This window comes from Pezoporus wallicus, unplaced genomic scaffold (assembly GCF_028554395.1).
Source record: "Pezoporus wallicus isolate ANWC-B61680 ecotype Strahan unplaced genomic scaffold, APGP_CSIRO_Pwel_v1 contig_3365, whole genome shotgun sequence".
Taxonomy (NCBI): Eukaryota; Metazoa; Chordata; class Aves; order Psittaciformes; family Psittacidae; genus Pezoporus; species Pezoporus wallicus.
The window spans coordinates 4,648,917-4,665,956 of NW_026640883.1; the positions used below are offsets into that span (position 1 = coordinate 4,648,917).

At 38.9% G+C, this 17,040-nt stretch overlaps 1 long non-coding RNA gene across 2 annotated transcripts in view; it reads right to left on the minus strand.

The window, feature by feature from the left end:
• Positions 1–17,040, minus strand: part of LOC130605481 (uncharacterized) — a 114,901-nt gene that overhangs the window by 45,139 nt on the left and 52,722 nt on the right. Inside the window, exon 1 of one of the 2 annotated variants that reach the window (XR_008973714.1) lies at positions 12,886–12,920. The exons of the other annotated variant lie outside the window; for it this stretch is intronic. This is a non-coding gene — a long non-coding RNA (uncharacterized LOC130605481). Of the gene's footprint in view, positions 1–12,885; positions 12,921–17,040 lie in introns of those variants that run through there. 2 annotated transcript variants of the gene reach the window in all.

Here is a 17,040-nt window from a genome sequence, read left to right on the forward strand (position 1 = left end):
CAAAATCAGATCCTATGGCTGTCAGTCAGTCAGTTCTAGAGATGAGTGATTTGGATAACTCCTCCTTTTCACTGCTGTGTGCTTGGGCATATCTGAGTATTAGGAAAAAGAAGGAACATTTCCAGAAAAGCTGAAGAGACCAGAGTGGACATGGTCAGAGCTCATCTTGCACTCAGGGCGAAAGAAAGATGCAGTGCAAACCCTAAAAATGTAGCTTTTATAAGCAAAACCAGAAATATAACCCCTACACAGCACAGTTAAAACCGCATAAAGGGCAGAGGACTCGCACAGATGTGCGTTGCTGCTTGTTCCTGTGATGGGCACACAACTAAGTTTGTAAAGGCTTTAAAACAACAGCTATACAAGAATATGGTGAAGAATTTCATTGTTTGGGTAGCTACATTGTTTGGGGTTGGTTGTTTTTTTTTTTGTTGTTGTTTTTTGTGGTTTTTTTTTTGTTTTGGGTGGTTTTTAGGAAGTTTTACTTTTGGAGACATTTCCATACTCTAAGAGCACACAGGCATATTCACACACTATGTGGACTTGGAACTCTGTGGGGGGTGTATCTGGTTCTTCCCCTGACCCCACTGGCTTCAGCTTAATTGCTTCACTTTTAGAATTATTAGCTAATAGTTAGATCTTTAAACCCTCTTTGCACTCAAAGATTTCAATTTACATCCATGTTCTTGACTTAAATTTAGGTTTTGAGGACTCTGCCTTGGAAAATCATAGGACATTTCCTACTATCAGAAGATATTGAGACAGAGGTGACAGTGTAGGACTATATGTAAAGTTCTGAGCACATGTTCAAGGCAAGGGTGTAATTCCTTTCAGCTTTTAAAATCCTTTATAACAACTTTCACAAGACACTTTCTAAAACAGTTAAAAACCTAAACAACCAAAAAAAAAGCCAAACCAGGAAAAACTAGCCATGTTGCTATATGGGCTGTTATAGGCTAATTTTACGTTTAGATGTGACCCATGAATAACAGTAGTCCAAAATAAAAGATACAGTCCTTCCCTCTTTATATAACTAACTACAGCCAATTTAAACAAATGCTCTGTTCCCCAGCTTAACCATCTCAAAACTTCACTTTCTGACTTGATATTTGGAATTTTTTAATTTGATTTTTTTTAATATTTTTTATTAAAAAAAAAGCCATTTCCCAACATTGGTTTATTTTGTAAGATTTTTTCAAACTGACTTGCTGGTTTTGCTTGACATTTTCTACTTCCCACTTTTAACCACATTCATAATCCACTAGCATTTGTCACATCTGAGAAAATTCACAGTCAGGGAACCACTAGAGTAAACCAAATGAGACACATTGCCTGTTTAGCCTTATGTATTGCCTGCAGGAATTGCTTTTGCTGCCAGGGGAAGAAACTCTACTTAGCATGTAGATGTTCAATTATTAAATGTAATGACTCAGAAGAAAAAATTGTTTTTTTTTCTGTCCCCTGGAGATAAGGAGCTTATGACTTCAAGAACAATGGTAAATACCCCAAAGCTTGAATTCTAGATCATAGCATTATATCTACAGCTTTGCAAGTCAATACAGAATTCCAGCTTGCTTAGCAAACCCCAACATCTTGTCTACTGAGATGTGAAGTGACTGGCAAACACACTCAAATTTAAAAGGAAGAAGTATATTGAAGGACATAAGCACCTCACTAAAGGACTTGGGGGTGTTGGTTGATGAGAAATTTCACATGAGCCAGCAGTGTGTGTTCGCAGCCTAGAAACCAACCGTATCCTGGGCTGCATCAAAAGGAGCGTGGCCAGCAGGTCGAAGGAGGTGATCCTGCCCCTCTACTCTGCTCTTGTGAGACTCCACTTGGAGCACTGTATGCAGTTCTCAACATAAGGACATAGAACTGTTGGAACAAGTCCAGAGGAGGGCCACGAGGATGATCAGGGGACTGGAGCACCTCCCGTATGAAGACAGGCTGAGAAAGCTGGGGCTGTTCAGGCTGGAGAAGAGAAGGCTGCGTGGAGACCTCATAGCAGCCTTCCAGTATCTGAAGGGGGCCTACAGGGATGCTGGGGAGGGACTCTTCATCAGGGACTGTAGTGATAGGACAAGGGGTAACGGGTTCAAACTTAAACAGGGGAAGTTTAGATTGGATATAAGGAGGAAGTTCTTTTTTGTTAAGGTGGTGAGGCACTGGAGCAGGCTGCCCAAAGAAGTGGTAAATGCTCTGTCCCTGGCAGTGTTCAAGGCCAGGTTGGACAGAGACTTGAGTGACATGGCTTAGTGGGAGGTGTCCCTGCCCATGGCGGGGAGGTTGGAACTGGATGATCTTAAGGTCCTTTCTAAGCCAAACCATTCTATGATTCTAAGAATGAGATGACATTTTCTTTGACTACCAGCTTGAAGGCAGGTCAGTCATCACTAACAGACATAATGCAAGTGTTATTTTTGAAGTGCTTAACTCAGATAGCATGTATAATTCTGAGGGATTTTGTCAGCTCTGGGGTTGAGTTCTTTGCATTTGTTTTCATTATATATTAGATCCTTCTGCATGCAAGCCCACAAAAGTCCACTTGAGAGCACTCCATGCTACCAGCCACCAAGCCATAATGCTATAGTCCTTCTAATAGCCCTTCTGAAAAAAAAACAGGCATTGTTGAATTGTTGAGCAGATGGGCAAGATCAGCTTCCTACTTGAACTGAAAAGTACCTGTACTCTTGAGGCTGAAATCATCAGGACCTGCATTAAAATTTATGATTCATTTTCCCTAAATAAGGTAACAAAAACTTTCTTAGAAAATATAAAATACAAGATGCCCTGCACAGAAAAAATATTACTACAAAAATCAGGAGAGCTTTATCATTGTATGCTTGACCACATTATCAAAAACTGATCTGTGCATACATATCCTTTAGCTAATTTGTTTCATCTAGATTTTTAAGAGGATATGTAGAGCTTCTTACATAAGGATGACTTTTGTGTTTCAGGTAGTACACTATAAGCTCTCCAAGAAATATAGTGAAGCTGATAACACAACAGAACTCTTGAAGAGACTTTCAATATCAAAAGGAAGAAACACACTATTTTACTGGCAGGGTTTATTGAAAACTAGCAAAGCAAAGGGAATAAATTATCCATTGCTTGGGAATACTCTTTAAAAGTATTATTGAAGCATCAGCTCCAGGGAAATAATTTCCCTTGGCAGTGCTATTTCATTCACAGAAAGAAATAAATTATGGAATTGATCAATGTGATTCGGTCCTGAAGTAGCAGGAGTCCAGAACATCAAGATCTATGTACAAAGCATACATGAGCTCAGTGGGCCATGGGGCAAAATTTCCATTATTTTACTCGGAAGAGAGGCTGGTAATAAGCTTATCAGAATGGTTTGGGTTGGAAAAAAAACTTCAGATAATCTAGGTCCAAGCCCCCTGCCATGGGCAGGGACACCTCACCCTAGACAGTGTTGTCCAAGGCTCTGTCTAGCCTGGTCTTGAACACTCCCAGGGATTTACCACTTCTTTGAACAACCCATTCCAGTGCCTCACCACCCTCACAGTAAAGAACTTCTTCCTTATGTCTAGCCTGAACTTCCCCTGTTTCAGTTTAAACCATTTGCCCTTGTCCTATGACTACAGCCCCTCATGAAGAGCCCATCTATAGCATCCTTGTAATCCCCCTTCTGATACTGGAAGACTACTCTGACGTCTCCACACAGCTTCTCTTCTGCAGGCTGAACTGCCCCAGCTTTCTTAGCCTGTTTTCATACAAGTGGTACATACCTTTATATCAGGAATGTTAGATATCTTTCATGCTACTTTGTAAAGATTATTTCATATTTATGAATTTTTTATTTACTAATCATGTAGCAGAGTCCACCTACTCCAGACTCAAAACAATAAGCAATAAATCACAGCAACAGTCAGGATAGGAAAGTTGTTGAGGAAAGATTATATTTGTGCTGAGGAGAGACATATTTCCAGATACCATTTCCCAGGAGAGGTTCTGAACCATGCAGTGAATGATGAATGATGAATGGCATTACTGCTTATCAACTTGGGTTGAATAATGGGTGATCATGGACAGAAGCAGGTTTCAGGAAATGCTGTAATATTTGGAGAAGGGGTTGTGGAAATGCCACCATGCTCCAAGGTCTCAGCACAGGGAACGTGGCTGCCAAAGCAATATTTCAAGCCTGACGCTACAGATCTGCACTCTCCCTGTATACTTGCATGTCTTGGAGGATAACCCAAAACTCTTTCAATGTGTGGAGCCTGGGCTATCATATCAAACTTAAAGCCAGAGATCTGGGAGATATTAGCCCAAGCATACCAGTGTAGTAACAAATAAAAACGTTTAAACACATCTGCCCAGAGAGCTGTATATGAAGAGATGTCAACATCTGCCATAAAAGTATAGTAGTATTGACTAGATAGCTCCTACTTTTGGCTTGGAGAAAAAACAGGGCCACACACGGGCGACAGGCATGCGCTGGAAGATCTGCAGACACAGGTATTACAGGCTTCCAGCATAAAGAGGATACCCTGTTTCACGCTAACCATAAAAGACTCACTGAGAGGAGATGGGGCATACAGAGAGATGGACATACTCACCACATGGTGCTGTTAGTGCAGAAGCATATCTCAATCTAGGCTTAAAGAAAAATGGCAGACTGAACAGGTACTTCAGATATGAATAAGAGCTACTATTCAGGACTGATGAGTCTGGATCATATCAAGCTGGGGAAAAGAGCGTATGGTGACAGATGTTTACCATGACCACCACTCAATCATACTCTAAAGGAATACTTTTAGATATCTATGTTTGTTGCCCTAAAGAACAAAACAAAATACCTGAAAGGCCTGGATACTTTCATAGAGATCTGAACTAAAAAAAAACCTCTGCTCAGGATACAAGGGACATTATCAGGTAGTAACAGCAAGGTGTGAAAAACAACGGCTACAGCTGAAGAGAGGACAGGATCCACCTTTAGCATAACATTGTAATACGTTAAAAATATAAACAAAAGAAAATGTCAATCTTGAGATCTTCAAATTTTTCCTGTTCTGGGAGAAAATAAATGTTTTCTTAACAGTGTGCATTAGGGTGCAGCAGAAATTGGTTTCAGTGCAGAAAACCTTCTTCAAGGAACAAATTGTTTTGAATAATCAAGGGAAAATAAAAGAGGAAAAAAAAACAATAAAAACCAAAACAAATCCTGAATAGAGCCTTAATTATACATCTTGAATAAGTCAGTTCTCTGGCTATTTTTATTTTAATGTCATTTAGAGCAAAGTCCTTCAAGCACTGTGAAGAGAATGTAGATGATAAATCAGACTGCTCCTTAACTGCTGTAATTCTAAGGTATTTCGAATTTTTTGTTCAGATCACGTTTTAGGTCCTTTTTGTTTGTGCATTGGTGACTGACCCCTGCAGGGGAAGTGGAAGGTGCTAAATGAGTAATCTCAATTAAATACGACAAAAGCATTTATCAGTCCAACAGTCCATCTTTTCTCTCTCCCTTTCCTTGGGCAGTACATAGCTGGTCTTTGCAGGAGGGAACCCTCCAGAAATTTGTCTGGGTAGCAGCATTTTTTTGATCCACGTTTTGATTACCAAAGACTCTTGCAGCTGCATAGCAGTTGTACCAACTTGCCTGCTGTCTTTATACTTGGGCTGTGAAGTACGTGTCAGAGTTGTAAAGGATCTCCTGCAGACCTTGACTTCCTTAATTCAAAATAGTTCATACACCAGTCTCCTACATTAAGTGTATATACACAAAGCACCATGATGGTTGTCCTTCTGTGAAACATCCCATTGCCTGGGATAAATCATATAAGATTTTGAGAAGTGGGTTTTGATGCTTTGTCTGAACACAGTGTCTGGACATTATTTGGAAGTGTGTGGCATACCTTCCTCTTCTAAAAGCATTCCTTTGATCCTTTTCCTGACTAAAAGTCTCAAGACAGTGGAGAATAGTGGGTTATAGTGAAGATTCAGGTTTCCTGGTACATGAAATGACAGAGAGCTAAGTAAAGTGCTTAAGTGTTAAATCCACTTAAATGCCAGCATTCAAGAAATCTTACAGCAGTTGGTGGAACTGCTTGTACATCTTCAGCTAAGTGTATATGTAACCTAAAAATTTATTTAAAAAAAATGCATTTCAGTGTCAAATATCCCAGTTCAGATCAAAAGCTAAAGTTGATTTCACCTTAATAAACCTTATCTAGATATGTTCAGTCTAATATCTTCTATTTTCAAATCATGCTGGAAATTTCTAAACTGCTGTTAGGATTTCTAGGATCCAGTAGTTTCACCAGCAAAACACTTTATCCAGTTTTGTTGTGTTTTGGTATAGAACTTGAATGCATGGAAGTACAAAACCCCCTTAGTTATTTGGAAGCTAGTATCTGTTACGTCTGATAGGAAAAGAGGAAATGGCCTCAAATTGCACCAGAGAAGGTTTAAATTGGATACTAGGAAAAATTTCTTCACCAAAAGTGTTATTAGGCATTGAAGCAGGCTGTCAAGGGAAGTGGTTGAGTAACCATCCCTTGAGGCATAGATGTGGTGCTTAGGGACATGGCTTAGTGGTGAATTTGGCAGTGTTGGGTCTCTAAGAGATATCAGGATGTAAGTTAACGCATCAGGATAAAATTCAAGTAACTATTTGTTGTTCAGAACAACCCTATCAGGGAATGAAAAGCCAAATGGACCCTGGACATTTACAGCTTACTACATACACATTTTCTGGCCTAATTATAAAGAAAAGGTGTTTGTAGGAATTGAATTTCTTTCTAGTTTAAATCTCTTTTGGGTTCATATGCAGGGAACTTTGGGTTAGGACTTAATATTTGAGATGGAAAACAAAATACTTATAACTGTATTTGTTTTTTTACCATCTGTTCTTAAATGACATTGTTGCCGTGTTCCTCTGATGTACTTCACCTCTGTAAGCTTGTTCAAGGGCACTAGGGCAAACTCTGATCTGAACATTGAAGTGATGTTTATGACTACATGCAGGTTAAAGCTAAAATGTCAAAGTACAGAAGGAGGCATGTTAAAAGGTAAGTATTAAAAAATAATAACAGAGAAAAAGCTTGCTTGGAGCAGGTCAATAGTTTCATTGAATTTCTTTGTGCCAAAATGTAGACATTTGCTCTTTGTTTCAGGAAAGAAAAAAATAAAATCAGAAAATGGTTGAGAAAACAGAAAGAGCAGAGATCTCAATTCTACCAACATTATTGGTAATTATTGTTTATCTCAATATTTTATCTCAACAACCAACACATTCTCCTCTCAGAGTCTTCCTACTCAAAGCTACTAGGAAATATAGCAAGCAAGAAATTATTTGTATGTATGTCACAGAAAACACAAGTAACAAAGGTGGGGATTTTTTTCCCTAACTATAAAGTTTTAAGTAATATTTTGTGGGACAATCTGTTAATTCGGACACAAAGAAACAGAAAATAGGTTCCAATGAGGATTCATTTAATCTGCAGTATAGAAGAGAAAAGGTAATAAACACAGAAAGAGGGAAATGAGAGTGGTAAATTATTTGAGAGATAGGCAGGAATTTGAATAAGGGGGGGGGAACGCAGTCAAAACAGCAGAGAAAATCCTCCTCTAACAATCAAACCACAACCAGAATGTGAAAACTTATCCAATGAAACCAAAAGTTTCAAAGACTTCTCAGACTTACTGATTGAAAAATGCTTGGGCAGCTTGTTACTCCTCAAATAGTCCCAAACACTTCCGTTAGAATTTTCCCATTGAAAAGAAGCATTTCAGAAGTTAAGCCTAGACTTCCATACAACATAAGCCAAACAGCTCTGCAATGGAAGTTACAAAAGCAGGTAAAGAGCCTCCAGCCAGCACTGAAAGAGCCAAAAGAGGTGGCTGTTAGAGCAGTAGGGTGCTGGTTGTCTCTGTTAAATACCAGCTCTCAATATGTGATACAAAGAAACCCTACAGTGAAGAAACTTGCACTGCTTTAAATCAGACTCAATTCACTGATGCAGGATTTCTGTGAGAATTCCAGCAAGAAACTTGATCTCATTATTTTATTTTTCTTCATCTGGAAAACTGGGTCAGTGATTTGTTTTATTTATCTTCACCATTCAGACCAAAATTCTCCAAGACAAAGACATTCTTTCCTGCACTGTAGTTAACTTAAGCCTTCTTTCAATCAGTTGTTCCTCAGAATAGAGTTGTAAAGCCACACCATTAAACGTCACAGCCAGATTCAAAGACAGAATTTGTTTTGTGGCAAGCTCTATACTGCTGCAGTCAGACAAAAATGGAGATTTCTAAACAGCATTACATTTTATGTCATATATGTCAAGCTAGCAGAAAGTTAAATGATCATTTGCATGTGTCCATCCATTTCCACCATCCCTTCAAACACAGATGTAAGACTAACAGTTACAACCTACTTCTCAAATGCAAGATGAGCTGAATTGAGCCCCAAGCTTTGTTCTCTCTGTCACTTAATATTCCTTACTCATCTTTCAGGTGAATTCACTGAATGTTATTGAGATGCCTGGAGTCACAATAATGTTTCCTATAATAAGTTACAAACCATAAAAGCAATACATTGACTGACTGAATCCATGATTCTTTCTTGCAGATGATATATTTTCTTTTGAAATATTATGTAGCACTAGGGTTGTGACTTTGAAACCCTTCCAGGTAACAAGCCATAGATGGTTTTTGCTATGAATGGTTAGGTGCTTTCCACCATCCAAGTGCACATCAGGATGAAATTGAGACAATCAGAAATGGCTTTTGACAAGACAAAGTAGGCCAGCAGACAAATAATGTATAGGCTGAATATTAAAACTATCACCTGAGGGAAAGCCTTCTTACATTCATTTATTGTGACTGAGAAAATGGAGCATTTCAATGAGAAAAGACAGACAAAATTTATGTTCACAGCTCAGCTATAAGGGCAACGCTTTTCTAGGCCGCAGAAAACAAGTTCATATTCTTGGTCTGAATTGTGGATTTGCAATTCCTTTTCTTAAAGAAATACTCTAATCTTGAAGTTGTTATTTTTTTCTTTTTTGTTATCATTTGCTTTCTGATAGAGTTGGGGTTGTTTAACCTGAAGAAGAGAAGGCTCTAGGGAGATCTAAGTACCTAATGTGGGCTTACAAGAAAGTTGAAGAAGAATTTTTTACTAGGACTTGTGGGGACAGGACAAAGGGTAACGGCTTTAAACTGAAAGAATATGGATTTAGATAAAATGTTAAGAAGAAATATTTTACTGGGAGGGTGGAGAGGCACAGGAACAGGTTGCCCAAGGAAGCTGTTGCTGCCTCATCCATGGCAGTGTTCAAGGCCACGTTGGACAGAGCTTGGAGCAACCTGAACTAGTGGAACAGATTCTTTCCCATGGCAGGGGGTTAGAACTAGATGATCTTTAAGGTCCCTTCCAACCCAAACCATTCTATGCTCTTGTGTTTCAGTGATAAATTCCATCTAAGGTCATAAGGTCAAGTTGAAGGAAAAAAAATAAATAATTAAAACCCAACAAATCAAACATTTTCCTACAAGACCTCCAGCACATCAAGACATTCCTAACCAGTTCCAGCTCTAATGGCATCTCTTGACCTTTTGTATCAATTGACTGGCTCATTGTGACTCTTCAGCTGTCTAAATGTGTTTAGGATTTAACTCGGTCAACAAGATCAGAATACCCCACGTGGAGAGGAAACACAGAATAATACAAAGGCATTCCTGCAAAATTAATCACCTGTGCCTTTGCTCATATTCCCACTAAAGGCAGTAGTTTTAATAGCAGCTTTTGGTGTGAAGACTATTTGCCCATTGATCTTCTGAGTTAGCTCATTTTATAAATAGTAGTGAGTAGCAGCAATTGATGCTCACTTCAGCACTAGAGCAAGGAATCTGATCTTGTCACCAAGTAGACAGGAATTCACAGTCAATGTGTTGACTTTTCATATAATACGAGTCAGAACTGTGAGCAAAGATAGTTTGGATGACCTGACTAAGAACCTTTGTGGGATACAGCAGAGTAAATTTACAGCACAGCTTCTACTTGCACAGGTGAATTGTCTGTTTTTATGATGGGAACACACAGAGACCAAAACTCTGCAAGTTTACCTATTACCTTATTTTTTTAATGCAGCATCCTAATGATAAAATGAAAGTCAATTTTACCTACCTGGGAGGAAGGTCAAGTTGTCAGTTGCAGCGCTGCTACTTACCCATTTCAAAGATGGGGAAAAAACCTAACTCCAGCCAAAACAACAAAATTCAAAAAATCCCTCTACTTTGGAACTGTTTGAAAGTTTTGTGAGAACAAATTTTTTTCCCCCTTTTCTGTTTTTGTGGGATTTTTTTGTTTTGTTCGTTGTTTTTTTTTTTAAAACTGATTTGTCAAATGTTGCTCACAATTTTCTCCGCCCAGCCTGGATTGTTCAACAATAAACCTCTCTTCAATGTGGCTTGGAGAACCAAACAAGGCCTTTACTGCTCTTAGAGATTCAGAAAAATGACACCTCATGCATCTTCAGTTCCCATAGTGCTTTGTTATAGCCTGTTGACAACGCATGCCCCGAGATTGGCTGTTTGAGGAGAAGAATTGCCACCATGGAGTGCCTTTCACTGAGCTGACTGAACATACAATTTGTTTTAGCCTGAACACCTTGCTAGGGATGGAAAAACCCTGTATCTTCACCAGACAAACCGCAGCAACTTTCAGCACTCACAGTGAGACAAAAACACAAGAATGGCCACAAAATGAGACCATGGGTTCACATAACACAGTATGCAGGCTTTCTCATGAAATTCAAGTACTTCATATAGTGAACTCAATAACAGATTAAAAACTGTGAAAGAAACTGGATTTCTATCCTTAAAGGGAATACTTCTTGTGTCTTTATCTGACCCTGCTACAAAGGCTTCATTTGGCTGGAATGCCTCTCTGAAATAAGAACATTTAGTTTGTTTATGTGTTCCCCTGATGCCACCGCCGGGACTCACTGTCGCTTTGCTTTGTGCAGCGACCACAAAGTGCAGGACTGGTTGAAAGTGGTGTACACTATCTTGCTCTAGAAACTGAAGATCCACTCACATTTTACTTGTTCCCATTGTGCAGCAGAGCTTATCTTCCTTATAATTTCCAAAGAGATAAAGGATCATCATGTTGTCTTTTCAAATCGGACTGAGCAGGAAAAGTCATGCCTTATCATTGATGCAACAGAATTTCTAATGAATAACCCATCTTCAACTTAGGTTGTCCATCAGCAAGGTACAATGTGATCAGAGCAAGCCAAAAGAGCCTGAGTGCTCATGAGGAGGTTTTGATAGGTGAGCCTGTGCTGCAGAACTAAGAGTAGATAGTAATCCTGGAAGATCTACCATGGCTGAGAGAGCAATTTAAGGAAGAAATAATGTACTTGACTGTCTCCCCATGCATCCAGGCAGCAGAGAGGACCACACAGCCTTCAATAAGCAATGTACAATCCTGGACACTGCAGGAATACCATGTGGATGTTCCAAGAGTAACAGGGAGAATTGGGCTTTTTCAAATAACTGTATCCAGCAACTAAACCCTACATGAACACAAGAAACAGGAGGAAAAGAGGGAATAGGAAAGAGTCAGGAGATTGAAGCCTATGCCAGCTTGGAAGCTGACTTATTCCCTGTCCAAATTGCTTTACATTTTTATACTTAATTCCCCTTTATCTCTTCCTGGCCTTGACCTATCCTGTTGAAGAGTAAGAGCTGGAAGAGAAACTGATTTGTCTTTCTTATGTTTATATAGTAATTAGCAAGCCATTACCCTCTGATCAGGCATATAACATCAGGAATAAAGGGTCCAGTTTTATTCTAATTAATCTTATCTAAAAAGTAATTTCATTTTATACACTTCTTATTTTGACTCTTTCTAATAAGAAAGTATATGGACATAAGCATTAAAGGAATCTTTGCTGGTTTATTTCAACTGAACCTGCATTCCAAAGGGTAGTGCCAGAAGCTGAGGTTCAAGACCAGCATCACTGTTATTCCTAAGCCTACTATTCTTCATAAATGGCTTGATACAAAGTTACATGTTTATATTCCTGTATTAATTTAAAGGCTGATGTATCAAAATATTTGACTTTCTTTTTTTATAGATTTAGTAATGAAAACTGGTCTAAAAATAATGTGCCCTATGAGATTTGTATTATTAAGCCATTTTTATCAGTAAAATGTTCTGCTTCTTGCATTGCTAAAATGATGGGAAGATAAAATAATAATAAAAAATATCTCCAACAACTTGCCAAGCTTGTAATTACAAGATTACAGGACTGGAATCCTTCAATTTATTTTCTGCTACATTTAGCAAATAAGTGGCTATTTATGCTTCCTTTCCCAAGCTCTGTTCCACTCTGTAACACTTAGAAAACACACTGTTGTTTCTTCTTATTTCCAAGTTTATGCCAATAGTCAGAAATGTATGGAAACCAAGAGATACAGAAAAATTAGTGCTGACTTCTGGAAGAAAGTATGTAAATGGAGAACTCCAAACACAAGTCCCACCATTAAAGACAATCAGAATTTCCAAATCTGGTCTTTTGTTAGGAAGTGCTGAAATAAAGATTACCTCTTGTTTGCATTAAGCAGTATACACTATCTGGTACTGTCTTTGAATGCATAACTTGAGTTTCAAGCAACTAATCACAATCCAGTTACTCTCTGCAGCTGTTCTACGAGTGCCCACTACCCACAGAGAAGTGCCCATAAGCTTCTTTAGGTTGTAGCACTGGTATTGTCATTCGAAGGACACAGGATTAAATCCTTTCAGGAACATCTAGTGTGGTATTTAAAGTTTTAAGGAAAAGCTTCCATTAAACAACAATTTCACAGTCTATTATAAAGCTTCTTCATAGCATTTACCTTTACTTGTTGAAGCAGGGGTGATTGGTGTTCAATACCCAAGTATTCACCACTGATCACTACGCAGCACCTAAAAACAATAGCTCAACTACAGCAAGATTAAACCTACGAGAAGACTTTATACTGATTTGAATTCTGGGCAGTTGGTTGCAGGGAGTAGGTAATTGATTTGGGATTACATTCGCCTGCAGGACTGGAGATGAAATTCACCTGTAGCAGAAACAATCTGTACAAGATACAACAATTCCTAAGTAACATTTTACTGGATCCTAGTGTTTTTTTGTACCAAAAGCAATATGAAGATAAGATCGAAAGAAGGCAAACAGTGGTTATGCACAGCCAGTTCGAAAGATAAACAGTCTGCTCAGCTGGGTTGTACAGTGATAGGGAAAAATCGGCAGGAGGAGGAAGAGATTTTGCAATAAAATACCTGAGCCAAGTCCTGCTTTTAGGGACAGTTGTATAAACCCCCCACCATTCTGTAATGCTAAAAATGTAGGACAGGAGCTTGTTTTTCTCACTTCATCCCATTTGAACTCAGACAACACAAAAGATCTGAACAGGCTCAGTAGAAAGCTCTCTAATATTAAGTCAAAAGAAAATGCTGTTTTGGCTTTATTTTCAAAGCAGCTTATGTGTGTGTATTCATATTTCAAAACTGTTGGTGAACGTTAACCTTGTAAGTCTAAGGTATCTGACTGACTTCTTACAGTTGTGTGGATTTTCCTGGAAATCACGGCAGAGCACCATCAATTCAGGGATGCTTTGGGAAGCTCACAAGTGTTCTGCAAATGCTTGGTGGGTAAATGGCAATATTCAAGAAGGCTACACTTGATTACTGAAACATTTTAACAAGAAAGATACTTCCTAAAAAAACCAAAGGCTTTTGAATGAGAAGGAAGATTGCAAGAGGGCACCGTGCTGACCTCTCCACTGCCTACCAGGTCAGTGCCTGTGACTGACTCTGAACAAAAACTGCTTCATCACAAAGTGATACTACACTGCGCTATGACCTCAGATGATTTTCTTCAATAGCTTTAGCCATGTCTGCTGGGTGCTCCGTAATATTCAAGGTACAAGTAAGGGAAAAAAGCTAACACAGAAACAGATGTGGGAAACAGCTCTGTTGTTGAGTCAACCTTATCTCCCTATTACTGAAATTCAAGAAGTTATAAAAAATACTGAATAACTAAACATATGTTTTCATTTATCCTCCTTCTTGAAAAGGAAGTTGGTCAGATGACCTTCTGAGGTGAAATAAATAGAAAGTACGTTTTGGACATAAAGCTCTTCCTGTGAATTCTTTATGGGAAATTGATTTCTATTTTCCATACAGAAGTTGCTTAAAAAGTAAAGGTCTTGTTTATAAATTGCAAAATATCCATGCAAACAGAATAATCTCAGAGTTACATTCTCAAAGTTTTGATCCATTTACAACATGGGGAAAAAATAGTGTGTGAAAGGTTTTGATTAGTCTTCGAATCCTCTTAATTCTCAGAGCACAGCAAAACATTGGTCCTGGGTTGTTTTTTTTTAATTCACTCTGCATAAATCCTGTAGCATATTTCTATTATTTCTTCATAAGACAAGCTACAATATTGATTTCTAACCACCATTCTGTTCTTATGCATATATTGCACATTAACACTTCCATGATTTTAATTCAGTACTTTGAGATATGTAAATGTCCTCTGAGCCTGGCACAAATCCCATTGAAGACAGTGCAAAAAAAGTCTGCTTATTTCAGTGGGCTTTGGAGCAGCGTTCCTTGAAGAAATTTAAGCTTACACGCCACCCTGTGTTAGACCTACTCTTTTTATGCATCTTCTCAAATGCAGCAATTGAGCCTGAAAGATCCTACAAAATATGCAATTGAGAAACTAATGCACGTAAAAAGAACTATGGCAAAATCAATTTTTTTTGTAATATCCTGATCCAATGTCCAGGATGGATGGCATTCAGAGCTCTCTTGGTGATCATTATGCTTCAAGAAATGTTTGGGGAAAAAGAAATAGTCTTCCAGAGACAGTAAACAAGTATTGAGTAGAGCCATTGAAGTGGTTTATGTTTCAACCACAACAGAAAATCACTAAGGAGACAGAAATTGCTACCTAAACCCATGACCAGAATTCAGAATTGCAGGCGGCTTCACTCCAGTACCACCAGGATATGTCTGGAAATGAGCGACTAAGTCCCCCAAAATGGCAGTGGCTTCTTGAAAGACTATTTGAAGCAGTAAGTGGTATTTAACTGTGCAGGGTTTGGACCAGTTTATTTCAGTAGAACTGCTACTTATTCACCCCAGTAAATCTAACACTTCAGTTAAAGCTACATAATTTTTGATGACTGCTTTTAACGTTATTACTAGGGGTTGAGCCTTTCTTTAATCCATAATCAAGAATATTCCTTTTGACTTGAACTCTGTGTTTGATTTCATAACTAGCTGACAAGTATAACATAAAAAGAATACAAGTTTCTCTGTGCCTTCTTTGTTATGGATGCGCATCCCACAGTGAATGGATTACAAGTGAATAAAACTTAGATTTTCTACTGTCTCCTTATGTAATTGTAAAATTCTCCTGCTGTTTTTTCCTCTGTTTTCATCCTTATAGCACAAAAAATGGTGCTGGTGACATCTGGGCTGCTGGTTTTGACTAAACTGACAAAAATATGCAGGAACTAAATTATGTGTGGATTCTCTCTCTCTGAAGATATTCAAAACCTGCTGGGACACCTTCCTGTGTAACCTGCTCCAGGTGGCCCTGTCTTGGCAGGGGAGTTGGACTGGGTGATCTCCAAAGGTCCCTTCCAACCCTAATGATTCTGTGATTCTGTGACTTTGGGAGCTCGGTTCCTTTACTATGATGGGAGAGATTGGCTAACAGGATCCAGAAGTCATTAGGTGACATACAGAGTAATGTGTGACCCTTGCTTTCGTAAGGAGCCAGGCTAAAAACCAAACTTAATCTTCATGATTGTCATGGACTGGTGTCTTTGTGGTCAGTCCTTCAAAAGAAGGACTAAGTGAGCTGTCTGTACCTATCACTTGATAAAGTGATTTTTAAGAAGATTGCAGAATTCACACAGCCCCTGTACCACAATGCCCTCCCAGTGACAATTTGTTCTACAGATTGGAAACCCACCCGTACATGTTAATATCCTAAAAGTAGGTACCTGTGAATGAGCTCTGTGTGCCTTTCCTGAATTCTGTGTAGTACTGATGCGGTTTGCTAAGTGTCAGCATACTGAAGCCCAACCCGCTGGTGGCACTGCTCTCTGCACTACTGTCACTGAAATACTGGGAGATTTCTCAGTCTGACAAAAACTGGAGCTCCCTGTGTCCTGGGGACCAGCATTAGCAACCTGGCAGTGATGTGAAGCACTTGTCTGAAGCAGCAGTGAGGTGAGCTGGTGTCCTGAACAATGTTCCCTTCTTCCAGCAGATTCTGTTCATTCATCAGAAAGAAAATTAAGGCCCAAACGGTGCCTTCAAAATCTTTTTAGCTGGCTGTGATGAATGTTGCACAATCATGTCTGTGGAGTGACGACACTGATCACAATGACACCATGTCCCTGTGTGCCCAAGACATAGTACCGCAAGCTATGAAGTCAACAGGAGCTGAGCCCAAAGAGGCAAAATGATTCTGAGTTACTGACTGTGCTTAAACCATGACATTAATGACTCCTGTGACAAGAAGAGAAATCTCAGCCCTTCCTGACCCATTCTCCAAGATGAAACCAATTGAAACAGTGGGTGTACTTCAAAGGATACTCCTTCAGACAGCAAGCACATCATGGCTTGGATTTCATGGATAACAGACCAAGAATGACTCTGCTCAAAAGTTATAGAGGATTACTGGAATTAAAAATAACAAAGCCTTGGGTGGGATGCTGTGGGATGCTAGCTCCAATTTTGTCTAAATAATGCACTAAAAAAAAAATAAAACAAAACCAAAAAACAACTGAGATAGTCAAAGCAAGAAAAAGTTACACATACCACTGCTGTAGAAAGAACACTGGTTTGCTTTGCTTCCAGAGCAACAGTGTCTCAGTTTTCTCTGTCATAACACTCTGTGTCTCTGGAAACAGTCATTATTTGCTGAATTCTCTGTACCTTCTTGTTTTAGCTGCTTTGTGCGCATTGCACCACATGCT